Source organism: Eriocheir sinensis, chromosome 14 (assembly GCF_024679095.1).
Source record: "Eriocheir sinensis breed Jianghai 21 chromosome 14, ASM2467909v1, whole genome shotgun sequence".
NCBI classification, from domain to species: domain Eukaryota; kingdom Metazoa; phylum Arthropoda; class Malacostraca; order Decapoda; family Varunidae; genus Eriocheir; species Eriocheir sinensis.
This window is the reverse complement of record NC_066522.1, coordinates 19,537,556-19,563,807: the sequence shown is the minus strand read 5'-3', so window position 1 is coordinate 19,563,807 and position 26,252 is coordinate 19,537,556. Positions and strand designations below refer to the sequence as shown.

The window sequence follows — 26,252 nt, the reverse complement described above, 5'->3', positions numbered from 1 at the left end:
TGTCATGATCACAACCCACTATTTTTTCTTTTTTTTACAGCAAAGGAGACAGCTCAAGGGCACAAAAAAAAGGGAAACAATAATAAAAAAAAGGCCGCTACTCACTGCTCCTAAAAAGAATCCAGTGAAGTGGCCGAAAGATAGGTCAATTTATGTGTACAGGTAGATAGATGGTTAGATAGATAGAGATAGGTGGATAGATAGAGAGAGACAGGTACAGATAAACTAAAAATATAGATAGACAGATAGATAGATAGATCAAAGGAGAGAGATAGATGGATATAGATACAGATACAGATATAGATATAGATATTTATATGAATCTCTCTCTCTCTCTCTCTCTCCCCCGCTCCTCCTCTCCTACCCCTCCCTCTTTCCCTCTCTCTCTCTCACACACACACTCATATAATCCGTTTAGCGCCTCGCCTCCTCCCCGCAGCATTCTAGGGCCGTAAACATAAATACGCCATCGGGGCCGCGGCGCCGGAGGACCATTTCCCACATTATCCTTAATTAGGCGCTTGGCGTAGAGTCTCACCTGCAGCGGCCGGGTTATTAGCTCGGTAACGCCCCATAACCCAGCCTCGTTATGCCGCGGCCCGCGCTACACCGGCAGACGTAACGCACAGCACCTCTTTCCTCCCTCGCGTGACGGATGGCTGGCTGCCGAGCGTCGAGGCGGCAGGGCAGTGTTGAGAGGCGGTCCCGTTTTTTGACGTTTTCTCTTCTGCCGTTTTCGTTGCCTTCGTTTCGTGATTTTTTTCTTCTAATTTTAATTTTTTTGCGGTGTCATTTTAGGAGGGTTGGTATGTTATGTTTTCATTTTTTCTTTTATTTCTTTTTCCTTTGTTCAACATTTTTTATCTCTTCGGTTTTCTCTCGTAAAATTTTCCTTCATCCTCCTTTCTTCTGTATTTATTTTTCGCTGTTCTCTGCTTTCCTTTATCATCGTCTTCGTCTTCTTCTTTCTCCTTCTTCTCTTCTTCCTCCTCCTTCTACTCCAAACTAATTCGAGAGTCAAAAATAATGGTTTATCACTTCAAGCAAGGCAATGGAAATCAAATATTGGAAGGATTTTTATTTTTCTTGAACTAATTCACCGCTGGAACAATCTTCTTTATAATGTATCAGTGCAACCACGATCATCTCTTCAAGAATCGCATTGATCGCTGTTCCGCCGCGACAGAAGTAAAATGAACGATCTCATTCAAACGTTGAGACACGACGAAAGGAGATCACTGAAATGCCTGACGGATAAATTAAATCACCAAAGTACTAGGCAGCTTTGTAATTAGCCGACACGTTTTCTGATACTTGTTCTTTCAAATATCCATGTTTCCTTCCTCCTTTCTTATATATATTTTTTCGCTATTCTTTTCTTTATCCTCCTCCTCCTCTTCTTCTTCTTTCTCCTTCTTCTCTTCTTCCTTCTCTTTCTTCAACAAGCTAATCCGAGAACTAAAAATAATGGTCCATCACCTCAAGCAAGGCGATGGAATTCAAATATTGGAAGGATTTTTTTTCTTCCTCTAAAATTATTTCCCATCTCCTCCTCCTCCTCCTTCTCTTCCTCATTATTACCATTCCATCTATCTCGTCTTGCAACAAATCCTCCTTTTCTCTTTTTTTTTTGCCGCTCTTCCTCTTCCTCCAGCTACTACTTCTTCTCTCCTTCCTCTTCCATCTGGTCTTGATATACGAAGAGTGTACCTTTTTTTCTGAGATGGGAAAAACACGGGTAGTAATGCCGCCACTTAAGACAGGGAGAGGGTTCGTCTTATCAGCAAATTGTCTATTAAAGTGTGTGTTTTTTTCTATTTCCTCTTTTTTTTTTACCAACACTGACCTTCCGACCTGCTCCTGCGCCGCCTCCTTCTTCCTCCTCTTCCTCCTCCTCCTCCTCCTCCTCTTCTTCTTCCTCCTGTTCATTTCCATCGCACGGACACACATACACACACACAAAAAAAAAGGATACACACTTCAGCTGTATACTTTTCTATCTGCCTCCCTTTCCCTCCTTTCCCTCTTACACCTTTTTCCTCCCTACACTTCGTAACCAATTCCGCCACCACAACCACCACCATAACCACAACCACTACAACCACCACCATCACCACAATCCACTGACGTCATTCGTACTCACCACTTCCGACGTTTTGAAGCTTTATTTTATATTATCATGTAGGCAATTCGGGCTCGCCAATCTGCTCCGGCGACCGTCCGCGTCCAGACCGAGGCGAAAACCAGTTTGTTTGAAGAAAATTTTTGGCGCAGAAGAATATATTGGAGTGAAACTGCGTCGAGGGTTTAAAGTAGCGCAAATTTTGGGAAAAGAAAAATAAGTGTAGTGACCGAGAAGTGAGTTTGAGAGTGTTGCGAGCAAGAAAATAATCGCTGTGAAAGTTGAGAGAAAAAATAAAATAAATAAAAATAGAAAAGAAGAAGGAAAGAAAGGAAAGGAAATAATGTAGTAAAAGATTTATAACTGCATATTCTTGCTAGTTTTTATTATATATGTAAAGAGAGATCAAGAGAAATAGATAGATAGTTAAATAGACTGATAATATAAAAAAGAAAAGAAAAAAGAATAAAATGGAAATAGAGGAAAGAAAATAATGTAGTAACAGATTTATAGGCATATTCTTACTAGTTCTTTTCACGTATATAAAGAAAGATCAAGCGAAATAGATAAATAGATAGACTGATAATATAAAAAAGAAAAGAAAAATGAAAAAAAGAGAAAAAAAGGAAACCTTAGAGTAACAAACTAGTAACTTCATATTCTTAGAAGACTGATAAAATAAAATAAAAATAAAACAGAAAATAGTGAAAGAAAGGAAAGGAAATATTAGAGAAACAGATTCATAGCTTCATATTCTTAGTAGTTCTCTTCATGTATAAAGAGATCCAGCGAAATAAATACGTAGGTAGATATACTTAATACACAGAGGGATATACTTATGCTAAACAGTCGTGATTAGGTAGCATAATAACAGGGGAGGAGGCGGATAGGTTTGGTGTTCGTATTTGTTCTTGGTGGTGATTGTGGTGGTGACGGTGGCAGTGGTGGTGGTGGTGATGATGGTGGCAGTGGTGATGGTGGTGGTGATGGTAGTGGCAGTGGTGTTGGTGGTGATGATGGTGGTGGTGATGGTGGTGGCAGTGGTGTTGGTGGCGAGTTTAGAGATGGGCAGAGAGAAAAGAAAAAAAAACACACGTATACTATGTACATATTTCAAGTTGCTCAGTGAAAGGTTTTGTGATTATTCGTCTATAAACTTCTGCTATAAACTGCTTCTCCAGATTGCTATGTCGACTCTTTTTTTCTTCTTCTTTATAACATCACTAAGTTGAACGATGTTACAACTGTTTAATAATCTTTTTCTTCTTTTTTTTCTCTCTATCTTTCACACCATGTAAAAACCAGTTAGAAACACTTATCCTTCCTATATTTTTTTGCTCATTTTAGTTTTTTATTTCTTTTACTCCTGTTCTCTTTTTTTCTCACATTTGCATATCATTGTTTCTCCCTTTCCTGTTCTCTTTATCTTTCTTCATATGCATTCCTCCACTTATGTGTGAACTGTCCTCTTCCTCCTTCATTTGAATACCGCTCCTTTTCTCTTTCCTCTCTTTTCCTCTCCTCTTTCCCCTTGTACAACCTTTTTCTCCACTCATTTGAATTTCGCTCTCTCTTCCTGCTTTTTCCTCTCCTCCATTCTTTCCCCTGTGCTCTCCTTTTTCGCCCTCATTTGAATTACGCTCCTTTTTCCTGTCCTCTCCTATCTTCCCCCTTCCCCTTGTACTGTCTTTTTCTAACCTCATTTGAATTTCGCACTCTATTCCTGATCTCTCCTCTCCTCCCCTTTTTTCCCATGTCCTGCCCTTTTTTTCTCCCCATTTGAACTTCGCTCCTTTTCCTGTCCTCTCTATCCTCCACTCTTTCCCCTTATACTGTCCTTTTTTTCCTCTCATATGATTTCACTCCTTTTCCTGTCCTCTCCTTTCCTCTCCTCTTTCCCCTTATCCTGTCCTTTTCTTCCCCTCATTTGAATTTCTCTCTCCCTCCCTGTCCTTTCCTCTCCCTGCACCTCGGACGGACAGGACAGGTGGGGCGAGGAACAGCAGGTGACGGGGTGAAACAAGTCCGTCTAGTCCCCTTCCAACACCTGTCCTGCTAGAGTCCACGGGCAGGCAGGGGTGCAGGAAGAGGGAGGAGGGGAAAGGGAAAGGATGGAGGAGGGAGGAGAGTCGATACATATATTGAAAAGAGGACAAACTGGATGGTGATGGACAGGAGGAGGAGGAGGAGGAGGAAGCGAGAGACAATGAAGGAAGTGTGAGAGAATAAGTTATTGATGAAGGGAGAGTGAGCTACCGATGGGAGAGAGGAAGAGGGGAGAGAGTAAATGACTGTGGATGTGGGAGCTGTCGTTTGTTGGTAAAAGTGGCAAACGAAGGACGAGGAGAAGGAGGATGAGAAGGAGAACAAGGAGGAAGAGGAAACGAGAGACGAATAACAAAGCGTGAAAGAATGAGTTAGTGAAACAATGAGAATACCTGATTGGAGATGAGGAGGGAAGAGAAAAGGAAAGAAAAAATTAGAGGTTTTGGAGAGCATGTGATTGTCAGTGTGGGACAAGGAGGAGGAGGAGACGATAGAGGCAGTAGAGGAAGTGCGAGTGAGTGAGTGAGTGAGTAAATGAGTGTGAGTAAAAGAATAGTTGCTGATGATATTGAGTAAGAAAGGAAGGAAGGATGAAGGCTCTGTTGGTCTGTGTGTGTGTGTGTAGAAAGATATGCATGATGATGATGATGATGACAAGGATTTTTTATTTTATTATTTTTTTACAACAAAGTGGCAACAAGGGCAACAAAAAGTGTAGAAAAAACCCCGCTATTCACCGCTTCCATAATAGACAAAAGTAAAGAGCGGCCAAAAGAGAGGTCAATTTCGGGTGGAGAGGTGTCTTGATACACACTTCTTGAAGGAGGTCAAGTCATAGGCAGGAGGAAATGCAGACGAAGGAAGGTTACCAGTGTAAGGGATGAAAGAGTGAAGATGCTGGTTAACTCTTGCATAAGGGGTTTGAACAGTATAGGGATGAGCTACAGTAGAAAGTCGAGTGCAGTGGGGCCGCGGGAGGACGGGAGGCATGCAGTTACCAAGTTCAGAAGAGCAGTCATCATGAAAATATCGATAGAAGATAAAGAGGCAACATGGTGGCGGACTTTAAGAGGTAGAAGACTGTCAGTATGAGGAGGAGTGTGTCGAGGAAGCTGACTTAGTGAGAGAGGAGATATGGAGTTTCCAGTTGAGATTTTGAGTTAAGGATAGACCGAGGATGTTTAGTGTAGGAGAAGGTGACAGCTGAGTGTTGTCGAAGAATAGGTGATAGGTGTTTTGAAGATTGTGTCGAATTAATAGGTGAAGAAATTGAGTTTTTGAGGCGTTGAAGGACACCAGGTTCTTCTTGCCCCAATCGGAAATGATATTAAGGTGTGAGGTTAAGCGTTCTGCAGCCTCCAGCCTGGAATCATCTACTTCCTGTTGAGTTGGCCTTCTATCAAAAGAAGTAGAGTAATGCAGAGTAGAGTCATCGGCGTAAGAATGGATAGGACAGTTCGTTTTGGAAAGAAAATCATCAATGAGCAACAGAAAAAGAGTGGGAGATAGAACAGAGGCTTGAGGAACACCACTTTTGATAGGTTAAAGATTAGACGAACCAATTAAGGAAGTGGGAATATATGCGTAATAAAGAGAAAAACAACAACAATCTACTAATAAAAGAAAGGAAGGAAGCAAAGAATGGATATGAGCGTTGACGTGAACGTGAAAAGACGAGGAAAAGGAAGAAAAGAAGGAGAAAGAAGAGACTGAGAAAACCAAAGAGGGAAGTGAATGAAGGAATGAGTGTGTAAGAAAGAGATAAAAAAATAACCCACTGATAAAAGAAAGGAAGGAAACAAAAAAATGGATATAAGCGTTGACGTAAATGTGAAAAAACAGAGATAAGAAGGAAGAGGAGGATGAGGAGAAGGAGAAAACAAGACAACCAATGAAGGAAGTGTGAGTGAGTGACTGAGAGAAAGAATAAGTTACCGATAGGAGGGAGCAAGGAAGGAAGGGGGTGAGGGGCGGTGGGTGAGGGTGGTAGGGGAGGGCCTGTTGGTGTCCGGGGCCTGAAGGCAGAGCAACAGGAAGCTGAGGTCAGGGGGCGGGCATCCGGACACCACCAGCCAGCACGAGAACATTTATTGGGCGTCGCCATATTGGGGTGGTTAGCTGGGAGGGAGAGGGGAGGAAGGGAGAAGGAGAACGAGGAAAGGTGGGAAAAATGAGCAAAGGGGAAGAAGGAGGAAAAAAAAAGTGGGAGAGGGAGGAGTAAAGGAGAAGAAAGAGAGAATGATGAGAGGACAAGAATGAGGAAAGGTGGTAACAAGGAGCAAGGGGAAAGAAGGAGGGAAAAAAGTGGGAGAGGGAAGAACTAAGGAGAAGGAGGAAGGGTAGGAGGTGGAAGAGCAAAGGACGAGAAAGATTGGTGAACCAGAATAGAGTAAAGAATTAAGAAGAGGAATAGAGGTGGGAAAGGGAAAGAGCAAAGGAAAGAGAGAAGGAAGAAAGGAAGGTGAAGAAAGAGCAGATGAGGATGAGGAAGAAAGGAGGGGATTAGGAAGGGAGGAAGAGGGAGAAAGGAGGGAAGAATGTAAAAAAAGGTGAATGGAGGGCTACGGGAGGGGCAAAAGGGAGAAGGAATAAGACAGGAAGAGAAGGAGAGAGCAATGGAGGAGGAGAAAGAGAGGGAAGAGCAAGGAAGGATGATGAAGGAAGGAAAGTAAGGAAAAGACAAGGAAAGGAGAGGAAGAATAGGAGAAGAACAAGAAGGAAATGAACGTTTACTTATCTACATTTTATATTATCATTTGAGAAGGAAAATTTTATATGACAGTTTCTTCTTTTAACTTCTAATAAATACTTTAAATTGTTTGAAATCGGTAACATGAAAATAAGTTGAATAGTGATGGTAATAGTTTCTCTTCCAGCCCATTTCCAGCACTAATCTTCCTGCGTAAATCTAAAATCCTCCACCTGACCGTTCGAACTAAAACATTATCGTGAACACCTAGAAAATAAAATGCATAAGTTAATTGCAACTCTTTCGTGTCTACGTTGTACCTATTTCCTCTTGCATGCCTCAACTTCCCTAACGTTCTCTCGCACGCACGCACACACACGCACACACACACACACACACACGCACACGCACACCCAAACACAAACACACTCACACACACAGCTGCCATACAAAAATCTACCTATCTGTCTACCTATCTATATACCCCCTTACCTACCTACCTACCTTCCTATCTACTTACCTACCTACATATCTATCTGCGTACATATTCGTCTGTCATTATCAAGAGAAGAGAGGCAGGTGCAAACAGGTACAGGTCTCATCCTTTCATCCTCTAATTAGGAAATGTCCAGTTTAGTACGTCTTCGTCTGTCTCAGGTTGTCCCTATTTCTCTCTCTCTCTCAATCCGTCTTTTCCCATCTTTATTTTTCCGTGGACGATTCTGTGAGGAGATAAAGAGGAATAACTAATCTCCGTCGTTGGTTTAATGTCTGTCTATCTCCGTCTCCTTCTGTCTGTGGTCAAGGACTTTATCTCTCACCGTTTTTCTGTTCCCGTTTCTTTCTATCTCTGTGAACCGATAACGAGGAATAATCTATCTCTTTCCCTCTTTCTGTTACGAGGAATAATTAATCTCCGCTGTTGGCTTAATGTCTGTCTATCTCCGTCTCCTTCTGTCTGTGGTCAAGGACTTTATCTCTCAGCGTTTTTCTGTTCCCGCTTCTTTCTATCTCTGTGAACCGGTAACGAGGAGTAATCTATCTCTTTCCCTCTTTCTGTTACGAGGAATAATTAATCTCCGCTGTTGGCTTAATGTCTGTCTATCTCCGTTTCCTTCTGTCTGTGATCAAGGACTAATCTACCTCTGTCACCGCTTTTCTATGTTTCCGTTTCTTTCTATCCCTGTGAAGCGGTGACGAGGAATAATCAATCTCTTTACCTCTTTCTAAGTATACCTGTTAGCTTTTCCTCTTCTGTCTGTGTGGCCGATGGTTTGAGCGGATGATGAAAAGCATGACGGCGAATAATCTCACGTCCTCACGATATTGAACTTCTTGCTCGCGGTGTTCAGGATATTGAGGACGAGGCCACACAGACGTGGGCCGGGGATAGGGACGGCTAAGTGTGTGTGCATGTGTGTGTGTGTGTGTGTGGGGGGGGGGGGGTGCGTGTGCGTGTGCTGTGTGTGTGTCTGCTAACTATTATTACTTCTCTTTACTGTATTTTTTTTTCACCGCAACATTATAAAGACATCCTCTATGAATATGTACTGTTACGATCTGAGAGAGTGATTTCGACCGAATATCAAATCATTCTTTCATGCTTCCCCGTTGTAGAGCTTCGAAAAGTTTCCCTGGTTTTGGCCAACGAGTAGAAGGCCGTCACCTCCATCAGCCTCACGTGAGAAAGGTATTACGTGTCAGTCCCATATGTTATAAGTCAAGAGAGCCTCAAATGACGCTTTCCGATGCGACCATGAGGGAGGAATGAGTGCTTCGACATGAAAGAGCCCTTATATAATCTTTTGCCCACCATTTTCTTATTGTGGCTTAATGAAATAGAGCAAGCATTTTGTATAAGGAAATTGACCTCTCTTTTGGCTATTCTTTACTTTTATCTTTAATGGGAGCGGCGAGTAGCGGGCTTTTTTTGTACTCTTTTTGTTGCCCTTGAGCCGTGTCCTTTGATGTAAAAAAAAAGGAATGGAAGAAACACCCAGCATGTTACTCGTATAAAGAAAAACAAAGACAACAGTGAACAATGCTTGCAGAGAAAAAAGATCAAAAGCAGCGAAGAAAACTGAGGAATAAGTTGAAGTTCCACGTAAGAGACACCGGCAAGAGAGTGAGTGATATACCGGAACAAATATCAAGTTATCGGAATAAAGAGGAAAAATTCAATAACCCGAGACAAGCGCGTTAGTGAGTTGTGAAAAGTGAATCCGCGTTCCTGTCGTGACGGAAACCATGACGCCGCACAGATTAAAGTGACGGGACGAGCAAAAAGAAGTGCAGGAAATAAGAATGTAGAAGCGTTACAACAGGAAACAAAAATGGAACACGATACGGACGAAACAAAACGGAGGAGAAACGAGAAAAGAACTTATGGAGGGAAGAAGAGGAATGTCAAATTAGGGAAGAGGAGAGGAAACCCTGAAATTGAACACGATATGGATAGAAACAAAACGGAGGAGAAACGAGAGAAGAACTTAGGGAAGGGAGAAGAGGAATGTCAAATTAGGGAAGAGGAGAGGAAACCCTGAAATTGAACACGATATGGACGAAACAAAACGGAGGAGAAACGAGAGAAGAACTTAGGGAAGGGAGAAGAGGAATGTCAAATTAGGGAAGAGGAGAGGAAACCCTGAAATTGAACACGATATGGACGAAACAAAACGGAGGAGAAACGAGAGAAGAACTTACGGAGGGAAGAAGAGGAATGTCAAATTAGGGAAGAGGAGAGGAAACCCTGAAATTGAACACGACATGGATAGAAACAAAACGGAGGAGAAACGAGAGAAGAACTTACGGAGGGAAGAAGAGGAATGTCAAATTAGGGAAGAGGAGAGGAAACCCTGAAATGGAACACGACATGGATAGAAACAAAACGGAGGAGAAACGAGAGAAGAACTTACGGAAAGGAGAAGAGGAATGTCAAATTAGGGAATAGGAGAGGAAACCCTGAAATTGAACACGATATGGATAGAAACAAAACGGAGGAGAAACGAGAGAAGAACTTACAGAAGGGAGAAGAGGAATGTCAAATTAAAGGAGAGGAGAGGAAACCCTGAAATTGAACACGATATGGATAGAAACAAAACGGAGGAGAAACGAGAGAAGAACTTACGAAGGGGAGAAGAGGAATGTCAAATTAGGGGAGAGGAGAGGAAACCCTGAAATGGACCACGATATGGATGTAAAGAAACGAGAAACAGGAAGAGCGTGTGGACGTGGGGTGTGTTTTCGGCCAAGTGCAAGAGTATAAGAGCCACGGGAGTGAAGATAGTGGTGAAAGAAGACCGGATGAGGCTTATACGATCTTTTATATTCCTTGTTTCTCACCAGTCCTTAAGTCTAGATGTCATAGGCCCACGAGATGACAGTGAGAGGCAAAGTATCGGAAAGGTGGATCGACAGGAGCTTGTGAAACCGTATAAAGCGTGTTTCCTGGATTAGAATACGTGAAGAATAGCGGCTTAAAGAGTATTGTTTTCAAGGGGAAGTTTAGTTAGTTAATTAAGTCACTGTTTGCACCCGAAGGTATAGCATCGTGTGATTATATGTCAGATCTGTAAATTTTCAGTTGTTACCCTGTTTGTCTGTTTGTCTCTCCTCTTTCTCTTTCTCTGTCTATCTATCTATCTGTTTATCTACCTCACAAACACACATACACACGCACCCACAGGTCAGCCCCTTTCCCTAAGCCCAGAGTCTCAGGAATGCTGAGGGAATATTTTCGGGTAATTATCCAGTTATAATTACCGGCCCTGATCCATAGCACCGGTAATTACCTGTATCGGGCACACTCTTCCCGACCCCTTGAGCACCACACCTGCCTGGGAATGTGGCCAAAGGGGCTGTGGAGGGGCAGGAGGGCAGGGGAAGAATGGGGAGTAGAAGGAAGTGGTGGGGATAAGGGGAAGGGGTGACAAAATCTGTTTAAGAAGCTGTTGTAGTGTTAGATTTCAGACGTTTTTTTGTCAGAATTTTAACCACTACAACATGTTAGCGTCAATAATGTCTCATCCTTCCCTGTATATCGGAAACCATCTCTTCACTTATCACAGCTAAAACACCAAAATCATTATCAATAGCAAGAAAAATAACATCAACAGCAGCAAGGGAAGAAACAGCAGTACCAGCAGCAACAGTGGTAATATAAATAATATGTAGTAAGGGTCTAAGCAGAACACTATTGTAGAAAAAGTCTTCCGTGTTTTAGAGGTACACGTGAGCGCCTCTCTGTTCCTCAAGGTCCCGGACGGCGGTGCTGGGCTAAGTGGGTCCCGGGTTGAAGGCACGGAAGGCAGAGCTTGAAGGACAAAGATGTGTTGCACGTAAATGGCGCCTTTAAACGTGAATGGTGCTTTTAAATCCATCTTTCCCTTGGTGTCCGATGCGTGTGAGCCCTGCTTGGCGGGTGTGTGGCACGCAAGGTGAAAACTATAATCAGGCTAATCCTGGTTATTCGTGCTGAGTCCTGGCCACGCGCGACGGTCCAAAAAACAGCAAATAAAACGGAACTGATTTATATTTTCATTGGCGTCTTTGACATTTTCATTATTTTTTTCTGTTACCATTATTACAATTATTGTTATTATTTCGATCATTATTGCCTTTACTACTATTGTTATTATCATTATTCGACTTTATTATTATAAGTATTGTCATATTTTCACGTGCGGGCCTCAGTGTGTGTGTGTGTGTGTGTGTGTGTGTGTCTACCCACGCCACTAGGTGTATGTGTGTGTGTGTGTGTGTGTGTGTGTGTGTGTGTTTGTATTGACGTGTCATGTCGTCACCTTGCTGTAAAGAAAGGAAGAAGGGAAGCAAGAAAGAATAGAAGGAAGGAGGATAGAAAGAAGGGAAGGAAGGAAGGAGAGAAGTAGGGAAGGAAGAAGTGAAGGAAGGAGGGAAGGAAGGAGGATAGAAGAAGGGAGGAAGGGAAGGAAGGAAGGAGAGAAGGAGGGAAGGAAGAAGGGAAGGAAGGAGGATAGGAAGAAGGGAGGAAGGGAAGGAAGGAAGGAGAGAAGGAGGGAAGGAGGAAGGGAAGGAAGGAGGATAGGAAGGAGGGAGGGAAGGAAGGAAGGACGTGCAGGAATGGCCGTAAAGAATCCCCAATCTAGCGGCGGCTGCGGAAACCTGGAACCCTTGATCCGGAAAATGTTTGCAAAATAACGGAAATTTACTTTAGGATTCAATTTGTTCCCTCGATGTAAGGTTTCCGCTCCGCCTGCACGCTCGCGGAGTGCTGCGGGTGTGACGGTTTTGCATTTCATCGCATTTGTCGCATGTATCGCCAGTTTGTCTTATGGCAGAGTATCGTTTTTTTTCTTGGTTTTTCTTACAATCACCATTCTATTGCATTCTATTGGACACTAACTTGCTATTTTGAGCCTTGGCTTATAGCTAGTGATTCTATACAATGAACACCACCAAGTAACACTATAGAAACAAGAATACAACATATCCTCTCCTTGAAGTACTTTGCTGTGTTTAATCAAAGTCGTACAATGTTTACAAAAATAACGTATATATAGCTTTTTTGAGATATGAATAAGGCTTTAGAAGTTAAGGAAATATATTTGATGTGCTAGAAAAATATAGTTAATCTCGTATAAATTTAGGACTAATTGAGTGTGGTGAGCTTGTCATATGTTTGATTAAATGTTTTTCTCGTCCCCAGTGAGCGGCGGCGGTGTCACCTCGGATGTCCTTGCCCATCACGTGACGAGGTGAGTACACGCGTGACGTCCTGTTGTTTACCTGTACCCGTGTGTGTCCTGTGTACGAGAGGCGTCCTTCCTTTGTTCTCACCTTGTCCTTGATCAAAATACGACAGTTAGGTGATTCTCTCTCTCTCTCTCTCTCTCTCTCTCTCTCTCTCTCTCTCTCTCTCTCCCCCCCCATATATACGCAGATAGGATTATTTCATCACTTCATCTAAACGCTTCGGCCGCAGGACAAATTAATTCATCGAGGAACCCGCGAGCGGTATCAGTGTCTGCCTTTTAGTTCAGTTTCCCACAATTTCCTTACGTTCTCCCTCGTTGCCCCTAAGTTGACCGCGTCCCTTGTCAACAGAGACGGTTCGCCACCCTGTGTTTACCTTCAGTAATTGGCGCCAGGGTAAACAAGACGACACTGATGACGGAGTGATTGGTGGGTCGTGTGCGTCCCGGCTGACTGGCGGCTGGCGGCTAGCTCAGACGGCCGCCACCGATCTTTGCCCCGCGTCGCGTTCTCTGTCCCGCGATCTTGCCGAGACGTTTGCCCGCACTTTGCTCTGTCCCGCGTCATCTAGGTCTTCATCATAGCACGGAAAAGATCATTACTATACACAGCTGATAAAAGAAAACACTCGGCCTCTTGCAGTCTCCTTATGTTTTTATGTTCTTATGTTCTTATGTGTAATAAAAAAAATGTCAGAGGAAATAATACTGTATATGTTTGCGTAAAAGTTTCACTTGCTCAGTTATGTAGCTCTTCACTGACTTGTTTCTATACTTGTTTATAATCATATTCATGCGTGTATATAAATAAGTCTTGAAAAGGTATCCTGATGGAGCATATCTGTTGAACAAAATAGTGCTGGGCGTAACACACACACACACACACACACACACACACACACACACACACCTTGCAATACATCGTGGTGTTTACGGCCGGTGATCAGCAGGAGGGGTACCATTACCACCCCACCTGCTCCCCCGCCCTTCCCCCTCCCTCCACCCCCTTACCTGCTCTCCGGCCTTTCACCCCCCTCCCCCCCTCGCCAGGCAGCTTCTAATGACCGCCTCGCATCGCTACCTGGCCAGCAGCGGGCACGGCGGTGTGGTGAGGAAGGAAACGTGGTGATGGTGCGGAGTGGTGCTGGTGATGGTGAGGGTGGCGGTAGTGTGGAGGTGATGTTGATGTTGCTGGTAGTGGCTATGATGCTAATATGGTGTTGATGGTGATGAGCAATGGTATGAGCAATTTGATTAGATGTTGTGTGTCATTTCATCAATTACTTGCCTTCCTTAAGTGTTTTATTCTGTTTTATTTAGTTTTGTGTGTGTGTTTGCGTGCGCGGGCGTCTGTGTGGGCGCCCCTGATTCTCTGTGTCAATCTTATTATGTATATTCCTGTTTGTCTGTCTCTCTCTGCCCATCTATCTGATTGACTGCCTACCTGCCTACCCGCATGTCTTCCGCTCTATAACTGTTTGTCTTTGTGTGTCTGTCTGTCTGTTAACTGTCTCTCTGTCTGTCTCTTTCTGCCAGCCTGTTTGTTTAGCTGCCTTTCTGTCTGTCCGCCTATCTGTCTTTATGTCTGTCTGTTTGGTTAGTTGTCTGTCTGTCTGTCTGTTTGGTTAGTTGTCTGTCTGTGTCTGTATTTCTGTCTGTCTGTCTGTCTGTCTATGTTCCCGAACGACACCTCATTATATTCATTACACTAATGTAGGAAGCCCCAAAATACCTCCCCACATCCGTCTCTTCCTGGTACCGTCCCTCAGTTCCCTTCCTATCCTGCCATTCTCTGCACCACCCTTCCCTTCCTTTTATTTTCCCTCTCCCATGCTCCCATCCTCTCCATCCTCTTATATCCATCCCTATCCTGTCCTTCCGTCCCCTTCTTTTTTCCTCTTCACATAGCCCTTTTTTTCTCGCCCGTTCCTCCCATTTCTCTTCCTCTTCCCTCCCTCTCTTTCCTACATTTTTCACATCATCCTTTCCCTTCTCCATCCCATCCGTTCTCTTCCCTTCCTTTCGCTCCTCTTCGTCTTCTTTTTCCCTTCATTTTACATTTCCTCTCCTTCTCTTTCATTTTTTTTCTTTCATTCCACAGGGCCACATCCTCCTTTACCTTTCCTTCCCTTCAGTTTCCTTTTCTTCCCCGTACCATCTCTCTTTCCCATCCTGCAACCATCACACCATACCCTTCTTTCATCATAATTGTTTTCCTTTCCCTTCCCTTTCCGTCACTTTATACCTTTTCCATTCCCCTTCCCTTCTTGTCCCTTTTCCGTTCTTACCCAGCCCTTTCCTCTTTTTGCGTCTCCTTCCCTTTCCATTCCATCATATCTTACTCCTTCCATTTCCCTTCCTTCCTGTATTTTCCCTCCTCACCCAACTTTCTCCTACCCATGGTTTCTCTTTCCTTTTCTTTTCCTTCACTTCTTACCCTTTTCCTTTCCCTGCCCCTTCTATCCTTAACCCTTTCGTCTCTCTCGTCTCTTTCCCTTCCTTTTCCTGTTCCTTTACCTTCTCTTAGCCTTTCCTTTCTGTCCTTTCCTGTCTTTACCCAACCTTTTCCCCTGCACGCCTCTCCTTCCTCTCCCTTTCCCTCACCTCCTCAAAACCTTCCATTTCTGTCCTTTTCCATTCTTACTCAACACCTCTCCTACCCTTCGCCTTTCCTTCCCTTCCCTTTCCTTCACCTCTTACCCTTTCTGTCCTTTCCCATCTGCACCTAACCTTCTCCTACCCTTTACGCTTCTCCTTCCTTTCCCTCTCCTTCACCTCCTCAACCCCCAATCCCCATCCCCTACCCTTCCCATCCTCTTTTCCATCTTCACTCAACCCTCTCCTCCCTTTTGCCTCTCCTTCCTTTCCTTTCCTTCACCTCTTACCTTTTCTCTCCTTCCCCATCCTTACCCAACCCTCTCCCCTTTACATCTCTCCCTCTTTCCCATCCCTTTTCTTCACCTTCTCTTAACTTCACCCCCACCACCCCCCACCCTCCTCATCCTCTCTTTTCCCGTCCAGTCCCTTTCCCAAATGGCGTCGCGACTCGGCTACGTTCAGACCACACGTGAAACAATAAATCCAGTGAGCCCCGCCCCCGCCGTAACGTAGTAGGGCTAAACGCACCGTAACACAACGCCACTCACGACCCCGTCCGGAACCCGTGAAGCGTTTCGTTATAGCGTCCGGATATGAGGCGTCGAGGCGCTGCTCCGGTGAACGGCCGAGGGGGGACATTAGCGTCAAAATATTTCACGATAATGTCGCCCTAGAAGCTACGTCGAAAAGGATGTGTATCGGGAGAGACTGACCATTACGGACGCTGGTTGCCTGCTGGATGGGGCGGCGGCTACTGGGTGAAGGGGTGGAAGATGGGTGGTGTTGGATGGGTGAATGTGACTTGTGGGTGGGGGAGGAGTGGGTGGAAGATCGTGGGGAGTATAGGTGGATGGTTTCTGTTGGGTGGAGGGAATGCGTTGTAGGTGGAAGTGGTTCATCACGAAGATTAAGTGGATGGATGTGGTCGTGTAGGTAATGGATGAATGCAGAAGGTGGTAGTTGGTGGTCATGGCTGGCAATGGGTGGCTGAGCTGGGTCCTGGACTGCCGAAGGGATGGGGCGAGCGGCGGTGATGGAATGGGAAGGCTCGTAGGCGATGGAAGGAGTGGAGTTGAGTGGTTTGAAGGGATGTAAGGGGAGGTAAGGTCGCAGGCTGTGAAAGGAGTGGAGTTGGAGTGTTTGAAGGGAAGATTAAGGTCGGAGGCGGTGGAAAGGGTGGAGTGGGTGGTTTGAAAGGATGAGTAAAGTCGCAGGCGGTGGAGGTGGTGGAGTTTGATGGTTTGGGTGGTAGGTGAAGTGGATGGTGTAATGTTGGGTGGTGGATCAGGTGGTTGGGGTCGTAGTGCATTATTAAAGCACTGGAGCAAGTGATTGGGTGGTGGTGGTGCGCGGTGGAGGAGTATCAGGGTGGTATAGGTGATGGGGTGGGAGAGGATGGGAAAAAGACAGGAGGGGAAAGATTAAAAGAAGGTGAAGGAAAGGGAAAGGGAAGGGAAAGACAGAAGAGAGAGAAGAGAAGGTTGAGAGAGTAAAGGGCCGGGCAGGGAAATGACAAGCGTAAGGAGTGAGGGAAAGAAAAGGAAGAAGAAGCGATGGGTAAGAGAGGGTTAGGTGAGGAGGGAAAATAGGAGTGTCGGTGGTGGGGAGAGGGTGGTGGGGAAGGTGTGGGTGTCTGGTGCGGTGCTACGGTTTAATTTAACACTTTGACTCACAAAATGGCGATGTCACCGAGCCACCAGACCGTGAACGCGTACACTCAACACCGATTTAAAGGGAAACTGAAGACGGTTTTAGATTTTTTTAGCTCAAGGTGAGAATTTGAATGTTGTATTTACTGACGAGTTTCTTACTATTATTTTTTTACAACAAAGGATGCAGCTCAAGGGCACAAAAAAAAGGAAACAATAAAAAAAGCCCGCTACTCGCTGCTCCCAAAAAAGAATCAAAAGAGGTGGCCGAAAGAGAGGTCAATTTTTATACTTAACCCTCGCAATTCAATATCAGTACAGAAGAATATCATCTATTTTGCATTTTATTTACTTTGTTATGGTGTAATTAATATCTTTTTCTATCTAATTAGTACGAGATTCCCATTATTTTCCTTCAATTGCATTTAGTATGTTTTTTGTGGACGACTTTATGAATGCAAAAATAAATTAAAAATAAAGCGGTCATATGGGAGTGTTGTCTTCTGCGTTGTTGCTAGATTAGTGTTTGGACTCCTCAAGGACGCAGCGAAGGCTCCATCCTGCAGATGCTCCGAGGCCGCCTCCCTGCCGCGACAAACAGGAACAGCAGGCGGCCAGGGAACTCTTACACCTCTCATGCGTCACCACGAGGGCGTCTTTTACGTTGCATGGGTTTCCTTCACGCCGATTCAACTGCTATGTCACGTGACGCATCCCATTGATTATACGTAGCCTTTTAAAACACACAAGAGATTCATATTTTTAAAACAGCAGGGTAAGGGCATGCTCGTCCTGCACCGGCTTAGGACTCAGCGTCACACCTTTCCGTAACAATCACTCGACACTATTTTTTCCCCTCAATGGACGTTAACCGCTATATTTTTTGTTAATATCTCCGGTACAGGCACGTTATTTACGTCAATGTTTCTGCTTTTACAGATGTTTTGACGAGAGGAACAATGTGAGCGGCAACCTAACGTAGTTCTTTATGTAGATTGATTTGATGAGGACAATTTAGCTTGAAAGAGATAAGAATGACTCAGCTCAAAAGTATTGTAGTTAGTATAACAAACATAATAAAGGTAATCAAAATCGAGAAATGGCAAAGATGTGAACATATATCGACAACAGAAGGACAAAGATTGACGAATAGGGAAATAACTGTTATTAGAAGACCCACGGGAAGGCCGTTCACCAGATGGTCTACATCAAGACTAAACTAGAGCCACAGGACAGAAACAGATGGAAACAAAGAAAGACCTGGACTACTGTAATTAAAGCTGATGACGGAAATATAGGTTATACACACAAACATTATATATATATATATATATATATATATATATATATATATATATATATATATATATATATATATATATATATATATATATACATATTTCCTCCGTGTTTTAATATATATATATATATATATATATATATATATATATATATATATATATATATATATATATATATATATATATATATATATATATATATATATATATATATATATATATATATATATATATATATATATATATATATATATATATATATATATATATATATATATATATATATATATATATATATATATATATATATATATATATATATATATATATATATATATATATATATATATATATATATATATATATATATATATATATATATATATATATATATATATATATATATATATATATATATATATATATATATATATATATATATATATATATATATTTCCTCCGTGTTTAAATTGAGTTTTTTTTATCATAATTCCATACATGTGGTTATATATCTAGTTTGATGTTCAGTTGTGAACCAACCACTGTTTTTTGCTCTCACTGTCAGACCGATTGGCGGTAATAAGAGACCGGCGGAGTGTCTCGCAGTGTCCGCTGCGGGTTGAGGATGTTCTTGGAGTCATCACACTGGAATCTGCTTCTTCGCTGAAATACTTGCATTAGTTCTAAACTTGGACGGAGAACACCAGCGCCATTACTGCAAGCAGTTATTGTCCCTGTTTAATATAAATAGCCTGTTTTGGTTTAACGGACATATTAGCTTTTCAGACAATCTAATTTTTCAACTTATTCAATACTTTTTCATGACAAAAGAACAAAGAAAGCAATGAGTGGAGGTGTGCAGGACTGTGTTACTGGCCAATGCTTCACTGACAATTAAGAACAAATGTGTGCTTGTGTGTCTGTCTCTCATTAACAAATCAACAACAAAAAAAAGCCTGACTGACATGAGCTGAGGCGACCAACAGCTGACCCTCCTGCCCGACCCCCTTAACCTCAACCCCCAGGAGCAGGAAACGCGGGTACGAAGTCATTAATTCGTGCTCTTGGCGACACCAGGGAGGATGAAGGTGGTCTTTGGTTACCTGTGAGGCGTATGAGAGAGAGAGAGAGAGAGAGAGAGAGAGAGAGAGAGAGAGAGAGAGAGAGAGAGAGAGAGAGAGGGAGAGGGAGACGGAGACGGAGAGACAGGTAACGGTAGAATAAAAATAACAAAATAACAGAGAGGCTGTAAGCAGAGAGTACATCATATATCATAGAGCTAGCGGGCCGGGACGGGTAGTAGAGGGGCGGGGCGGCGGGTAGCAAGACAGGATCAAGTACTGTGAGGAAGGTAAAGTCTCCGTTAGGCTCTGCGGGGGTTGAAGTGAGATTTGCTTACTTCTCACACCGAAATACCTGTTAAGACTCGAAAATGCTTTGAATGACGTGTTTTAGTGAATTTGTGAAGTTAAAGCACTTTACTTTATAGGAGCAGCGAGTAGCGGGCTTTTTTTTTATCAGTGTTTCCTTTTTTTGTGCCCTTGAGCTGTTTCCTTTGTTGTAAAAAAAAAAATCACAGTCAGGAGAATTTTGACTTCACAAATTCACTGAAACACGTCATTCAAAGCATTTTCGAGTCTTAACAGGTATTTCGGTGTGAGAAGTAAACAAATCTCACTTCCAAACAGAATTTGTGCCTTGTTTAATATATCAAAGTACCGGAGAGAGATTTTTTAACCTCTCCATCCAATTTCGAGTTTGGATTTTACACATTACGTTTTTAAGGAGCAGCGACATAGCGGACCTTTTTCTGGAACTTTTTTTTGCCCTTGAGCTGCCTCCATTAATGTCCAAAAAGTATGCAGATCACCCAATACTCCATCCTTAAAAAAAAACTATCACCAATCCACCGTCAAGGAGTATAAAAGCGTCTGCATCTAAATTAGCCTTCATCATTATTTAACAGGTTAGGTTCTCTCCCCTCAAGGTTGGGACGCGTCTCACCAACCATCCCCAGAACCTCACACATCACGTCACAACCACAGCGTCCCGGCAAGGTGACTCTGTGGCTCTGATCCTAAATAAGACCTCACCTTTTCCTCCCCCTCATACCTTCAATCATGTTTATCCTCGTCCATCTCTTTTCCCATCCCTCCTTCCCTTCCGCTCACCCTTCCCTCTTTCCTTTTCTCCTTTCCTCGTCCCGTTTCTCTTCCCTCTCTCCCACTGTCTTTTCTCCTCCCTTCCATCATGTTCCTCATCGTCTGTCTCTTTCCTCATCCTTCCTTCCCTTCAGCTTTCACATCCTCCTTCCCTCAATACTTCTCCACCCTTCCCTTTCCCGGTTTATCTACTACCCTTCCATCTCCCCGTCGACCTCTTTCTCCTTCCTTCCCTCCCTCCCTCCATTCCTTACCTATCCCTTCCTTCTTTTTTCCCTCTATTTACAGTCTCACAATCTCTTCTGTTTTGTCCCTACCTTTCATATTACTCATCCTCCTTTTCTGTCTTCGAATCCAACATCTCTTTCCCTCTTCATCTTTCACCTTTCCTTCCTTCCGTCCCTTTCCTCACTTCCCTCTCTCCCTTCCTGTCTCTGTCTCTCTCTCTCTCTCTACGGCCCCAGCATCCTCTCTCAGACGCCGATAAAAGGCAAGAGGACGATGGATCACACCGACAGATTCATCGTTTCATCATCCGTCATAATTACCGTTTATCAGATCTTAATTAAATGTTTTCCCGGACGACAAGATTTAGAGACGCAAGGCGATCACCGTCATCATCAGTCCCCGCACCTGCAATTAGTCCAGGTAATGAGCGGTAATCAGCGCCTAATGATCCCGTGATGCAGTGCTCTCAAGACGGATCGTTGGAGACTTTAACCTTTTCCGCCCCTCTCGAATATATTGACAGGACTCTTTATTCCGGTTTTCATTCATTTAGGAAAACTTGTTCGACGCGGCGGCCACTGAAATCCCAAATGAAAAGCCAAGAAGATATTTTTAAGAGAGACATGGCAATCACTTCGTCAATTTCCTGTTCGTAAAAGTAAACGATGCTGCTGATTTCGGTGTCCATGAAATACCGACAAGACTATCCACGCTGTGTTTGTTTTTGTTCAGCGGGGAAACTCGTTCTACTCGTCCAGTGAAATCTGAAACGCAAGAAGTAATAATCTGAGAGACGCGGCAATTGGTCCGTCAGCCTATTGTTAAGGTAAGTAATGTGGCCGATTCACATGACAAAGAGGCGATGTAGCTAAGTCCAAAACCGCAAGGAGATACTTTTTGAAAGGTGTGGCATTCGGCTAGTCAGTCTGCTATTAGGGAAGGTAATGAAGCTGATTATCAAGACGAAGAGCGGAGTGTGATGAGGTTCGAAGTGCAAGAAGTTATTGAAGAACGTGATAATCGGTTAGGCGAGGCGATCTGCTGTTAGGAAAAGTGATGTAGATGATTTTAAAGATAAACCATGTAATGTAGCAATGCCTAGGCACGTCCTGGGTGTTACATTAGTGTATCTTTTACTGAAGTAGTGTATTTTTTTTTTTTTTTACAACAGAGGAGACAGCTCAAGGGCACAGAAAAAGGAAACAATAATAAAAAAAGCCCGCTACTCGCTGCTTCTAAAAAAAAAAAGGAATCAAAAGAGGGAAGTGATTAACATAAGGAATTTAACACCACCTCATGGGGACGCTCGCTCTCTTTTCTCACCCACACTCACCGTCAACAACACAACCAACTCCCTTTGAACGCATGCAACCACCTAAACCACTCAGCCTTCCATCGTCTGCATATCCTCCTGCCTATGACTTGACCTCCTTCAAAAAGACTGTATCAAGACACCTCTCCACCCGAAATTGACCTCTCTTTTGGCTACTCTTTATTTTTGTCTATTATGGGAGCGGTAAGTAGCGGGCTTTTTTTTTTTGCACTCTTTTTGTTGCCCTTGAGCTGAGTCCTTAGTTGTAATAAAAATAGTCTCAGGCGCGTATTCTCAGACATTTTAGACTCTCATAACATATATTTTCAAAGGCCACGAAGGAGATTATTCGGGTTCTCATGAGTGTTTTTTTTTTCACATTCACGTTGCAGAAGCCTTGTCATATTGCCCCAACCCATAAACATCACTCCCCTTTCCTTACGTCCCTCACAAAACTACTACCCATGGAAATACCCACCACAACCTCTCTACGAAAGCCTTACCAAATGTCCGCTTGTGTGTGTGTGTGTGTGTGTGTGTGTGTGTGTGTGTGTGTGTGTGTGTGTGTAAGTCCGGAAATGATTGAGAATGTGACTTTTATTGATGACTTGTCTTCACTTCGATTTCTGGGACCCTCAATGTGTTTCGTGTGAGTGTTTTCATTTTTTTGTTAATCCGGTAAAGACGACAAGCTAAAAACACGAACAAAACTATAAAAGAACACTCCCAACACGCTGCTAACATATAAAGGAGACAGATAAATATAAAAAAAACACTTACCAAATTTGGGCGTGTCTTAGAAATTGAAAAAGAGAGATATGACCAAAAGAATACACTAAGATTACAACATTACCACCTTCAGCCACCTTTCCATTTCCCCTAATTAACCTTTTCCCCATCCCATCTCCGTCCACACTTCACACCTGTCTGCTCCTCCTCCTCCTCCTCCTCCTCCGAACCCCAATCAGTCCACCTGCCTAACCTGTAACTCCGTAATCTGCAATCTCCTGTTTTTCCGAGACTCGCCGCGTGTTACATCTCACTCCTGTTGACCTTGTTCCGTTTTTGTTGTGGTTATTTTTGTGTCCCTCATCATCCCAATCTTGTTATCTCTTCCTCCTCCTCCCACTTCCTCAACATCCTTCTCCCTCCTCTGCCTCATTAGTCCCTTCCTCTGTTTCCCTCCCCGGCAACCTCTCATTCCTGTCTTCCCCTAATTTTGTGTGACTCTTTCTTCTTCCTACCTACCCACCCACCTACCTACCTGCCCACCCCATAAACATCACCCCCCTTCTATTCCTTCCGTCACCCTCCCTCAAGACCGCTCAGCTCCTCTCATTCACCTCTTCCTTTGACCTTATTTGTCGTTCCTGTCCTCCCCCACCCAAATAAACATCCCCTCCCTTCCTCTCTCCCATGACCACCCTCCTCCTTCTCCTCCCTCACTACCGCCTCCGCCACCACCTCCTTTCTCCCCACTTCCATCTCGCCAAAATTGTAAGCTCGCCTCTCCCACTCTGTAATGATGGTAAATTGATTGAGAGTTATGCCCGTGTGAGCCCTACATACCAGCTGTGTCGCTCTCGGGGCAAGACTGTGCTATGTATGACGAGGCAGGAAGGGCAGCCACCACCCCCCCACCCCCTCCACCCCCTCCTCTCCTGACTCACACACTGTCCCACACTAACATTAACTAACCCCTTCTCTCGCTCGCTCTCTGCCGCCCTTCCCCTTCTTCCTCCCGCCGTCCAAACAACCTTCCACGCCGAAACAGGTTATTTTAATGAGAGTAATATCGACTTTGTCCTCTGTTTGTCTGGTGGTGTGTGTTTGTTTCGGCCGCCGTCTGTCTGTCTTTGTTTTGCTCTCTTTCTTTTTTTCATACGTATCTCATTATTTTCTTGTGTCTGTGCTTGTGTGTGTATAAATATATTTGATGAGAATATACTGTAGATAAGTAAACAAGTAAAGATATAAGTAGTAAATATATAAGAAGTAAATATATAAGAGATTGGTAAAATATTAAATATATAACTTTGTTCCATTATGATATATTAGGCCGCCCCTTGCTTTAAGTGGTGAGGGGCTCGATTGTTGGTGGATCGGGCAGCGGGGCGCGGGGCGGGGCGTCGCTGCCATCCACGGACGTAGCTGCGTGCCGGACGGGGAACACACCCACCCAACACCAGAGACCCGCTTGGCGAGCATAGGCCGGTGTGCTGCCTGTGCCATGGTGCTGGACGGGACATAAGGGCAAAATAGTTCTTTCGTCACAAACATGTTGCAATGGCCATTATGGGGTGTGCTTTGCTTTGTTTTCTTTGCATCAAGACGCCTCACTCCTTCTGTGACACTCCCTCGTCCCTTAGCCGCGCACATCGACCGCCCAACACACGCTCACTCACTCTTTCTAAGTTGAATTTTGCGGTTCGCTTCCTCTTTATTTCAATATTCAATGAGCCTTATATATAAATCACCGCACACAGCATCACTATAACATAACAACAGCTGCCGCCATAACCATTGTCACCACCAGCGTTACCAGATTATCGTACTCAGCACACTGTATATTCCTGGTTCTGACCCATAACTATTGTGAAAGAAAGATCAATAGTCAACGGTTGTAACGAAAACTTTAATATAATGACGTTATGTGTTGGTACGATAGTTTTGGATCTGTAACTAATAAATGCAACGTTCTGAGTACGATAATCTCTGGTAACGCTTGTCACCACCCTCGTCCACACGAACACCGTCACTATACCTTTACCGCCACCACCGCCATCACTCCCCGCACCATAATCACGACCACCTTAGCGCCTATATAAAGGAATCTCTTTACCCGAATATGAAAGGTTATTATCGAAAGAATTAGCTGTTACTCTTTTCCTTCAGTTCCCACCACGTTTAGTTTATTTCAGAGTGTTTCTTCTTCCTGAGTTCATTAAGTAGAAGTAGTCAAGAGGACGATGGGGAAGAGGGAGTAACAGACCGTAGACACCAATTAAATAAAGGAATATATATCCATCAACAACCACGCACGAACTCTTACCTTCCTTGTGCGTAAAAGTTGGTTGATGGATTGATGTTTATAGATATGTAAAGGTATAAATAGAAAGATAGGTAGGTAAGTACATTTAAACATTTACCATAAACCCACATAGTAACTTTATATGTTCATCTAATCATGGCCACAACGGTTTATTTTAACGATAATTTCCTTCAGTGAAAAAAGCATATATCTGTTTATCAATTTTTGTCGTTTTTCTTCTCATGCATTTTTTGTGAACGAGAAGCGACAGTCACGACCCAAAGACCGACAGGTGACAGTATATATACAAACCTGGACAAATCATACGAGTGACCAGGTATTTTGCAGGTGATTTTTTGTCCCTTTTTGTCGTTCTCAAGCACGATGAGACATACCCAGGGCCGGGGCTCGGGGTGGGGCACTATATATCTCCTTGATGGTACACTCCCACGGCATAAATCAGCTCACGCTAGAATTTGAGACAGCAATAAATAATGCCGACAAAATCATTGTGGGAGCTGCATGGCGTGGGACGCGGCGGGGTCATGGAGAGGAGGAAGGGCTGTGCCGGGACGCTGTTGGCCTGCGTGAGAGGTCTGGATGAGGCAATGTTGTTAGGCTTCTTATATGTTTTCCTTTTTATTTTTTTAATGAGGGGTGCGATGAGGGTAAGGTAGTGATTAGAAAGAGGAGGCAATATGTGGTCGTATGTTGAAAAAGTAATTAATGATCCGCAATATCAAGATTTATCTGATAATAAGAGAAGAATGAAGTGAATGAAGAAGTGTAGAAGCCAGTCCGCTAGCAACACCATGGAAGTGTCTCTTTTCAAAGGCGCCAAGTTTTCCGCTTCCTTGGTTTCCTTCGCTCACTCGGTTTTGTCAAGCTCCTTATAATACTCTTACCTTACCTTACCTTATAGACTTATAGCTTATAATGCTCCTTATAATCCACACTATTCTCAAGGATTTACTGTTTTTAGTTTTTATTTAATTCACTGGTCCAACATTGTTATTAATAAATACTTTACGGTAATTTTTTAATCTCTTGATCCCGTTACGGATTTCAATCTTTTCCTTAGTTTATTTCTCAAGTCCATAGTTAATAAAATAAGCTATCACTAGATGACTATATGACCCTACGTTACTTTGCAAAATGTTTAAAAGTAAGACACTGAAGGAAATTCGGGCAAAATTATAACGTTCTCCAAAATTAAATGCAAAGCCAAAGTAAATAGAAAAACGCTTAGTTCGTAGACCTCTCAAAGTTTACTAGGCATCAGTTCTCTTCGCAACTTTTCGTCTAACCACAACTTAATTTTGTCTGAAATTTAGAGTCGAAAAATACGCTTTATACTTGAAAAAACAAGTGCAAATATTTTA

The 26,252-nt window shown here is 43.3% G+C and overlaps 1 long non-coding RNA gene across 1 annotated transcript in view; it reads left to right on the top strand.

Annotated features, from left to right (window-relative positions):
- The first annotated feature begins 12,539 nt into the window (after nucleotides 1–12,539).
- LOC126998690 (uncharacterized) overlaps nucleotides 12,540–26,252 on the top strand; it is a 55,405-nt gene continuing 41,692 nt past the window's right edge. The window contains exon 1 of the long non-coding RNA XR_007752969.1: nucleotides 12,540–12,592. This is a non-coding gene — a long non-coding RNA (uncharacterized LOC126998690). The remainder of the gene's footprint in view (nucleotides 12,593–26,252) is intronic.